Source organism: Pinus tabuliformis, chromosome 5_2 (genome assembly GCF_031772625.1).
Source record: "Pinus tabuliformis cultivar Carrire ecotype Pingquan chromosome 5_2, CPIR1, whole genome shotgun sequence".
NCBI classification, from domain to species: Eukaryota; Viridiplantae; Streptophyta; class Pinopsida; order Pinales; family Pinaceae; genus Pinus; species Pinus tabuliformis.
This window is the reverse complement of record NC_142306.1, coordinates 15,951,714-15,960,181: the sequence shown is the minus strand read 5'-3', so window position 1 is coordinate 15,960,181 and position 8,468 is coordinate 15,951,714. Positions and strand designations below refer to the sequence as shown.

At 36.1% G+C, this 8,468-nt stretch overlaps 1 pseudogene across 1 annotated transcript; it reads left to right on the top strand.

The window, feature by feature from the left end:
* Nucleotides 1-220: 220 nt before the first annotated feature.
* Nucleotides 221-7,967, top strand: LOC149157253 (uncharacterized; annotated as a pseudogene). The gene is made up of 8 exons (XR_016261562.1): nucleotides 221-863; nucleotides 1,665-1,901; nucleotides 2,157-2,326; nucleotides 5,338-5,549; nucleotides 5,992-6,219; nucleotides 6,319-6,404; nucleotides 6,570-6,661; nucleotides 6,807-7,967. The product of XR_016261562.1 is annotated as an uncharacterized LOC149157253 (transcript).
* Nucleotides 7,968-8,468: the final 501 nt, after the last annotated feature.

Below are 8,468 nucleotides of genomic sequence, written 5' to 3'. Positions count from 1 at the left end.
TCAATAGCTGTCCGGGACAAATTAATTTAGCATTTCAACGATGAAATTTGGCTGGAAAATGGCGGCTTTTGCTATGCATATCAGATCAAGCTATTTTTAAGGATTTTAGACACTTACGGCTGTTATATTTCTCGACTGCTATATTTCGTTAAGCGCTTTAAAGGATAGGCTATCGAGCTTCTGCTCGAATAGCGCAGCACTCAGCAGAAAGGAACTTAGGGCCAAGTGCTGTATTTTCTTAGTTGAATATGTCCTTTTCAACTTGTGTTCAAACTTTATGATACAAATATTTATCTGTGCAAGGTATTAACTGCAAGAGTCTATTTTGTGTAAAACTTTTTGTTATGGCTTTGAATGGGATACATCCTGATTGGAGCAATTTGCTGACGTCTCTATACTTATTTTCTCATCCATCCACCACACTAAGTACAGACCAAAACTAAAGGTTATAGCAGCGGTGCGTCGCAGGATTCGAGTTTAGTGCATTTTGCGAAAATGACTATGGGATTCTTCCCAGGGACTTCGGGGTCATCTGGGCCGCAAACCCTAAATCCTGCGTCTGCTTCTGCTAGAGTCTTTTGAAACAAAACGTTACAAATTACTGAGAAGGCAGTTTAAAGTTAGCAGCGATGGGGGTTTCGAGACACCACCTTCCTTTATTTCTCACAATATGACAGAGTAGGTGGAATGCCTGAACTGGACTGATTTTTATTTAATAATTGGACCAGGAACAGGCGCTTTCTTGATTTTTATTTAATAATTGGACGAGGAACAGGCGCTTTCTTTCAGTGCAAGAAGCTTCTGCCAGAGACGTCTTCCTCCCTTCACTTGCTTCGGGCTTCCACCTCAAAGTTCTTTCCAAGGTAAATATCGTTATACTCAGCTCTGTAATTTTCTGAACTTTATCTCAATTTTACCGTCAAATTTTGTCCCTTCACACTCCTACATTGTTTTCCTTTCAGCCGCAAACCCTAAATCCTGCATCTGCTTCTGCTAGAGTCTCTTGAAATTACTGTTGTTTCTTTTAAATGATTCTATGAAACCATAGGTTGCTTAATTTTTTACTAGCGCCAAGTGTCTCTGCGTCTGAGGATTAACTTATCTTCTAAATTTGAGTTAAATGCCTTCTTCTTCTTGCTTAGATTATTAACACTGTTTTCTTTTCAGCCACAAACCTTAAATTCTTCTTCTGCTATAGTCTTTTGAAATTATTTTTTCTTTCTTTTAAATAAATCTATGGAAACATAGGTTGCTTAAATTTTTACTCGCCCCGGATGTCTCTGCGTCTAAAGATTAACCTATCTTCTAAATTTGAGTTAAATGCCCTCTTCCTTTTGCTTAGTTTTTTAAGCATGCCAGATATCTCTGCGTCTCAGAGAGTTAACCTGTTTCTTCTAAATTTAAATTTGAAGACCTCTCATTCAATCAAGATAGCTTTAAGTTTTCTTTAAAATAGAAAATGATTTTAACCTAAATTTACAAAAATCACCATATTCTGCCTGATCTGCCTGTTCATTGCTGATATTGCCTCCAGTTTACATTTAAGTTCATACTAACTCCAATGGCTGTTATAGCCGGTAATTAAGCTACACAAATAAAGCGGTTCAATACAAATGTTGTTATGGGAATTGAGGTTGATTTGAAATTGCTAGAATCTTTTGCAGATACTCAATTTCATGACAGTGGCTTGGATGAGCTTGAAGGTGCAACAGATCCAAAAAAGTCTTTGTTAGAGGCAAGGCAGTTGGTTAGTCTTTTATTAAACAACCATTTAAGACGCTTGTTCAAGGGCCGTGCCTTCCCCTGTTTCTGCCGCTTCTGGAAGGAAGGCATGCTGTTGTAATCTGGATCGTTGTCTGGAATCTACAGCACCAGCAGTTCCTCTTCAGTATCTGCCCAAGGTACTTGCTTTGAAACCCTATTGTGATGAGCCTCCAGTCTATTTCCGATAATTTTCTAGTATTCCAAGTGTATTTATTTTATCCCTAGTAATGTTAGGCTTGTTTATTAATAAATAGTTTATTTTGGAGATTGGAATAGATAGATTTAGTATTTTTATTTAGAAGTTATTATATTTTTATTTTAAAAAGGGCACATGTTTATTTCACATGGCTTCTGACCTTCTTTTCATACCTTCTTTTAGCGGGGTGTTGCAGACATATGATACTGATCTTTATCAAAGGGAGTGATGACTGCTTCAACAATGATGAACCCGCTGCCAGAATGTCTTTCAGGCAAAATGCCAACATAAAGTGATCTTCAAACCATCTTCCAGTAACCTTAGCTCTCAAACCATGTTGGAAAATCAAGGAAATTGTAGATGAAGGTTGATTTTCCTTACTTGATAATTACTTGTGAATTTTGTTGGCTTCTTTTTAAATTCTGTGTTCTTTTTCTTCATCAAACAATTGCCAAAATATAAGCATGAAGATCACAAGAGATAATAAACACAAGATATAGGCTCCACGCTAGGACAAAACCCCACAATTGGGAAAACCCGAACAATTATCTTCTACAAAGTACTTGATTTCTCTTTTGTTAGGGAAATCTGATTATGAAATTGAAAAATAATACCATATGACTGTTCTTTGTAAATCTGGCATAACCTCTATCAGCAGCTTGCGGTCTGAAAAAATTTGTTGTCGAAGGCAAAAAAGAAGTCTGGCATCACATTTGACCCCAAAGTGGAAATTTTCATATGTTGGCCCATATTTCGGTGTCCGGAATCTGCCATTGTAAATTTTCATTAATTTAAATCTAATTCATATCCATGAAGAAAATATTCATGGTTAATGAAAGCATTATTTTCTAGAGAAAACACAGACAACATGAAAACATTTATTGAGATGGAAAATCATGTAGAGACAAGAATCACACTCGCCCGGCAAATTAAATAGGATCTATTGTAATTGTAAACTCACCATATTGAATCTGTACCTTCTATATTAAAAGCTGATTATTTGTGTTTATTTATCACTGCATTTGAAGCTACAGAAAAAGCATTGGGATGTGATGGCCCAACAGAGATTAAAATTACTAACAGGCTATAGCTTGTTCGTCCCACAGTATAATTTCTGCAGATTTTAATTTGGTGAGGCTGTGGCATGCTTAGGTATGGGGCAGGGATGAGATGTCCTGATTTATAGAAGCAGATTTTAAGCTGGTGAGGCTGTGGCATAGGTATGGGTAGGGATGAAATATGATTTATGGAAGCAGATTTCAAGTTGGTGAGGCTTTGGCATGCTTAGGCATACGGCAGGGATGAGATGTCAAGGAAAAATGGGGTTGTGAATAGAAATGTTGTAGATTACTTAGTTTGTGTGAGGTTTAGTTCCATAGATTATTAATTCAAATCTTAAGGGGAAGTGTTACAAGGACCAGGCCATTTTTACAAAAAAGAACAAATTGAACAGATAATGGAAATCAATTTCTAAGAAAAAGAAAGAAGAAACTGAGCAAATAATGGAAATCAAAATATATATATATATATATATATATATATATATATGCGAACTCTAGATTCTAGAAGCACCATTACCAACATGGCTAATTGCATCCTTATTGTCTGCATGGAAAAGTGATGTAAAAAAAGATGATTAGAAGGTATAGTCCATTTAACAATTTAGCCAAATATATCACTGTGAAAGAATTTCAAAATTCAAATTCTGATGTGTGATTTAAGGATGTGATCTGAAGTACTTGATTTCTCCTATGTTAGGGAAATTTATTATGTAATTGGAAAGAAATATCATATGACTGTCTTTGTAAATATTGCATAACCTCTATCGGCAGTTTGCGTTCTGAAAAAAATTTGTTGTTGAAGGCAAAAGAGAAGTCTGGCATCACTTTGAATCCAAGATTGGAATTTGTCATGTGTTGGTCCATCTCTCAGTGTCCGGAATATGCCATTGTAAACTTTAATTAATTTAAAGCTAAATGCAGATCCATGAAGAAAAATATTCCTGGTGAATGAAAACACTGTTTACTAGGAAAAACAAAGGCAACATGATAACATTCATTGAGATGGAAAATTCTCCTAAGAGAACAGAATCACATTAGCAAGGCAAATTAAATAGGATCACCATCTAATTTTATTTTAACTCACCATATTGAATATACACCTTTTTAAAAGCTGATTATTTATGTTTATTTATCATTGCATTTGAAGCACCAGCAAACGTTTTGGGATGAGACGACCCAACCTGTTAGGCCCCTACACTAGTAGTATAGGGGCCATGTTAGGCCCCTATACTACTAGTGTAGGGGCCTAACACAACCGAGATTAAAATTACCAACAGGCCATAGCTTGTTCATCTCACAGTTAAATTTCTGCAGATTTTAAGTTGGTGAGGCTGTGGCATGCTTAGGTATGGGGCAGGGATGGGACATGATTTATAGAAGCAGATTTTAAGCTGGTGAGGCTTTGGCATGCTTAAGTATGGGGCGGGGATGAAATGTCATGATTTATTGAAGCCGATTTTAAGTTGGTGAGCCTGGCTTCGGTATGGGGCAGTGATGAGACATGATTAATAGAAGCAGATTTTAAGCTGGTGAGGCTGTGGCATGCTTAGGTATGGGGCAGGGATGAAATGCTATGATATATTGAAGCAGCCTTTAAGTTGGTGAGGCTGTGGCATGCTTAGGTATATGGCAGGGATGAGATGTTATGATTTATGGAAATATTTGTATATATAGATTTTTGTTCCATAGGTATTTATAAGATAGTAAACAGAAAAGTTAATAAAAGTCTCAATTATTTATGAGGTGTAGATTAGCTCAAATTTTATTAAAAAAGATTACAAAGGCCGATCCATTTCTACAACGAAGAACAACCTGAACAAATAAAGAGAATTCATTTTCCTCTGTTTTGAAAAAAAGGACTCTCTTCCGCCAATATAGCAGAATATATATATATATATATATGTGCGCACTATTTGAACAATCCATCTCCATAGAATTACCAGCATGGCTAATTGCATCTTTATTGTTTGCATGGCGAAGTGATGTTGGAAAAGATGACTAGAAAGGATAATCCATTTAACAATTTAGCCAAAAATATCACTGCGAAAGAATTTCAAATTCTGATTGTGATTTAAGGATGTGATCTGAAGTGCTTGATTTCTCTTTTGTTAGGGAAATTTTATGTTGAAAATTGAAAAGTAATATCATATGACTGTCATTGTAAATCTTGTATAACCTTTATCGGCAGTTTGCATTTTGCATTTTAGGATTTTGATATCTTCTGTTATGAACCCTGTATTTTTAACAACAGAATGTTTTCTAGCTGTTCTGTCATTGGCTCTTCATTGATAATAGGAATAATTCTTGGTTTCACAGACATTCATGAAAGGATGGAGGGATTCTGAAGCCAAATCCATGCCCTTCTTCAGTCTTGGTGATCTGTGGGAGTCATTCAATGAGTGGAGTGCATATGGTGCTGGAGTACCGATAGTGTTGAATAGAAGCGACACTGGTATGCAGTATTATGTACCGTCTCTTTCTGCCATTCAACTTTACACTCACCTTTCTGGACCTAATATTGGCACCAGGTAGATTATCCAATTCACCAGTTATTTTCATAGCAAGTCATGTCAAAGGGAGGTTCCTTAAATTTTTCGTAAATCTGACCACAGCCGAATGCTTTTGTATAATAATAATATGGTAAATAAGGCATAATATACACCGTAGCTCCTGTTGTTTTAACTGTAACAATTTATCTCCTGTTGTTTAACAATTTTTTTTTTTTTGGAGAAATCTATCTTTGCAAACAATTTTGCTCTAATGTTGCTCCAGACGATGAAAATATTGCATGCTTCGGCGGCTCTCTATATCAGTTGTGTCATATCAGAGACAAGATTTTGTCTGTCACAATTCAGTGTTAATGCACATGTCTTTAATTGGAGCAATATCATTTAAAACTTGATAACGTTTGGACACGTGATTCATGCTGGCTCAGTTGAGTCCTGAACATGCTCTATTTTTTTTTTGCAGGTCCCCTGGTGAGGAGAGTGATGCAAGTGATGATTATAGAGATACAGGTAGTGAAGGTAGTAGTAGTGATGAAGCAGAGTGAGACTCAAAATATGGTGGGGCAATAGAAGTCACTCTAAAGCTGCACAAAAAGGCTTTTCTAGTGATGATGGTGAAGGAAGCAGTTGCCCTTCATTTCAATATTTTGAGCGAGCAACTCCATATAGTCGTGAACCTCTGGCTGACAAGGTAAGATTCGGTTATGCATTTATTTTGAGGAATGTTTTATTTCATGGTGTAGTTTCAATTGCGAGGTTAAAATTAATATCTGTTAACTGGATGTTGCAGATTGGAGATCTTGCCAAGGACTTTCCACAGCTGAAAACCTTAAGAAGCATTGATCTGTTGCCAATCAGTTGGCTATCGGTTGCTTGGTATGCCATCAATTATACTTGTGCAATCCTTGATTAAGTTGGTGTGGAGGCCAGTTAGTTATTAAGCATTCCTGTTCTATTGGATTTTGTTCAATGCGATCAGTAACGTCTAGATGAATTTTCATTATCTACCGCTATCTAATTAAAACAAGAATTTCCTTAGAGGTACCCGATATACAGGATACCAACAGGTCCAACCTTGCGAGACCTGGCTGCCTGCTTCCTAACTTTTCATTCCCTTTCAACTCCACTAAAAGGTTTGATTCATCTGTTTTCTATTTTCTTTCCCTCCATCTTGTTGCTACTTTGTTCACATAGTTTTCATATCAGTAAAGCATGTTGATGCTTTTTGAATTCTGATTTTCTCACTCCGCATTTGATCTCTAACTGATGTTTTGGCAGATGGTGGCAGTATTCATGTAAGTACTGGAGGGAAAAGTGTTCCTGTCACTCCGATAAGCAATTCTGGGGGTTCTCCAAAGATAGCTTTACCAGTATTTGGTCTAGCTTCTTACAAGTTGAAGGGGACAGTGTGGAGTACTAATGGCAACTGTGAACGACAGCAGGCTAACTCTTTGTTTCAGTCAGCTGATCAATGGTTGAGATTACATCAGGTGAAACATCCAGATTATGATTTTTTCCTTTCACATGGTTCTTCATATGGAGGATAAACTAGGAACATCCATAACAATGGGGTTTTTGTTGAAACGAAAGAATCAGTTGGGTTATGAATGGCTTTTTTTTATTATAGCCATTAGTAAGGCAAAATACCAGGAGTCAGTGGAGTGTGTCAACAAGCAAGTTGAGGGTTGTTCACAAATCTTCGTCTATGATCTCCTCAATATAGTCAAAAGATAAAAATATAAACATTCTCAAAAAGTTCTGCAATAGAAAATGAAAAAATGCGAGTCAAAACTCGTACCAAAAGGGTATATTTAAGAGAGAATGGGTTTTTGGGTAAACCTTTGGCTTGTCTGCTCTAAGAGAAAATTGATGGAAAAAAAGTGAAAAGAAAAGAAGAATTGCCATTTGTTAAATAGGAGGAAGAGGAAATGCTGAAGGAGATGAAGTGTCCTGCATTCCAAACTCTATGTCAGCACGGCAATGCCATAAACCATTGCAGGTTGAATTTTAAGTCGTGCAGTTTTTTCTCTTCCTTTGATTTCAATTCAGGTACTCTCGTTCTCTGGGACGAAAGTTCATGGATGTGGTTGCAGACGACTATCATCCAATTTAGACTGCCTGAGTAGATATTTAATTTAAATCCAAACTTTTGACATGAAAACACTGATTTGTGATGATGGGCTGACAATGGATATTGTCTAGAGTGGTTTCTGAAAAGCTGCGTGCCCAGTGGTGGCAATTGCTATTACTGTGAGAGCATTCGTTGGTTTTTGAGTAATTGTTGAGAGCATTTGAGTATTTTCTCCAAGGGATTTTCGCTACATTAAAACAAATTGTGGCTAGTGTAGGATCAACTTTTGTCCTATCAGGTTCTCTTTGGAGTTGACGGATTAAGAAAATAAGAAAAAAATGAAAAGAAAACCTTTGATTCTGAGTCAATATTAAGATATTTTGTGTCAATTTGCTTCCAATGTTTGATGAATGATTTGATTTTCTTCAGCGTGATTAGAAAAGTAGTTTTTTTTAATAGTGATCAAAGCATGACGTGAGTTATCTAATTATTTTTTCAAAATTTCCAGTAGTTAATTATTGGGGATGACTAAGTTGCAGAGAGAGCTTTATGTCGATCATATGATTATTATTGTGTTATACGTCAAGGTGGGAGAAAAAGAAAAGTAAAAGATCAAAATTATGAGAATTTAGCATGAACATTATTTTCATTTTTTTGAGTTGTATGATCAACTATTGTTAGGTGAGTGTTCTCATAGTTGACTGTAAAGATGGTTGAAGTACTGGGCTTAGTGGCTTGCTATGTTTGTATTGCTTTGATATATATTTGAAATTATTTAGTGCTGTTCATTTGTCATACTTTGGACATATGTTGGGCGGATATATCTTTTCATTCAAGGAAATGTTTAGGAAAAGTATTATGTTGCTGGA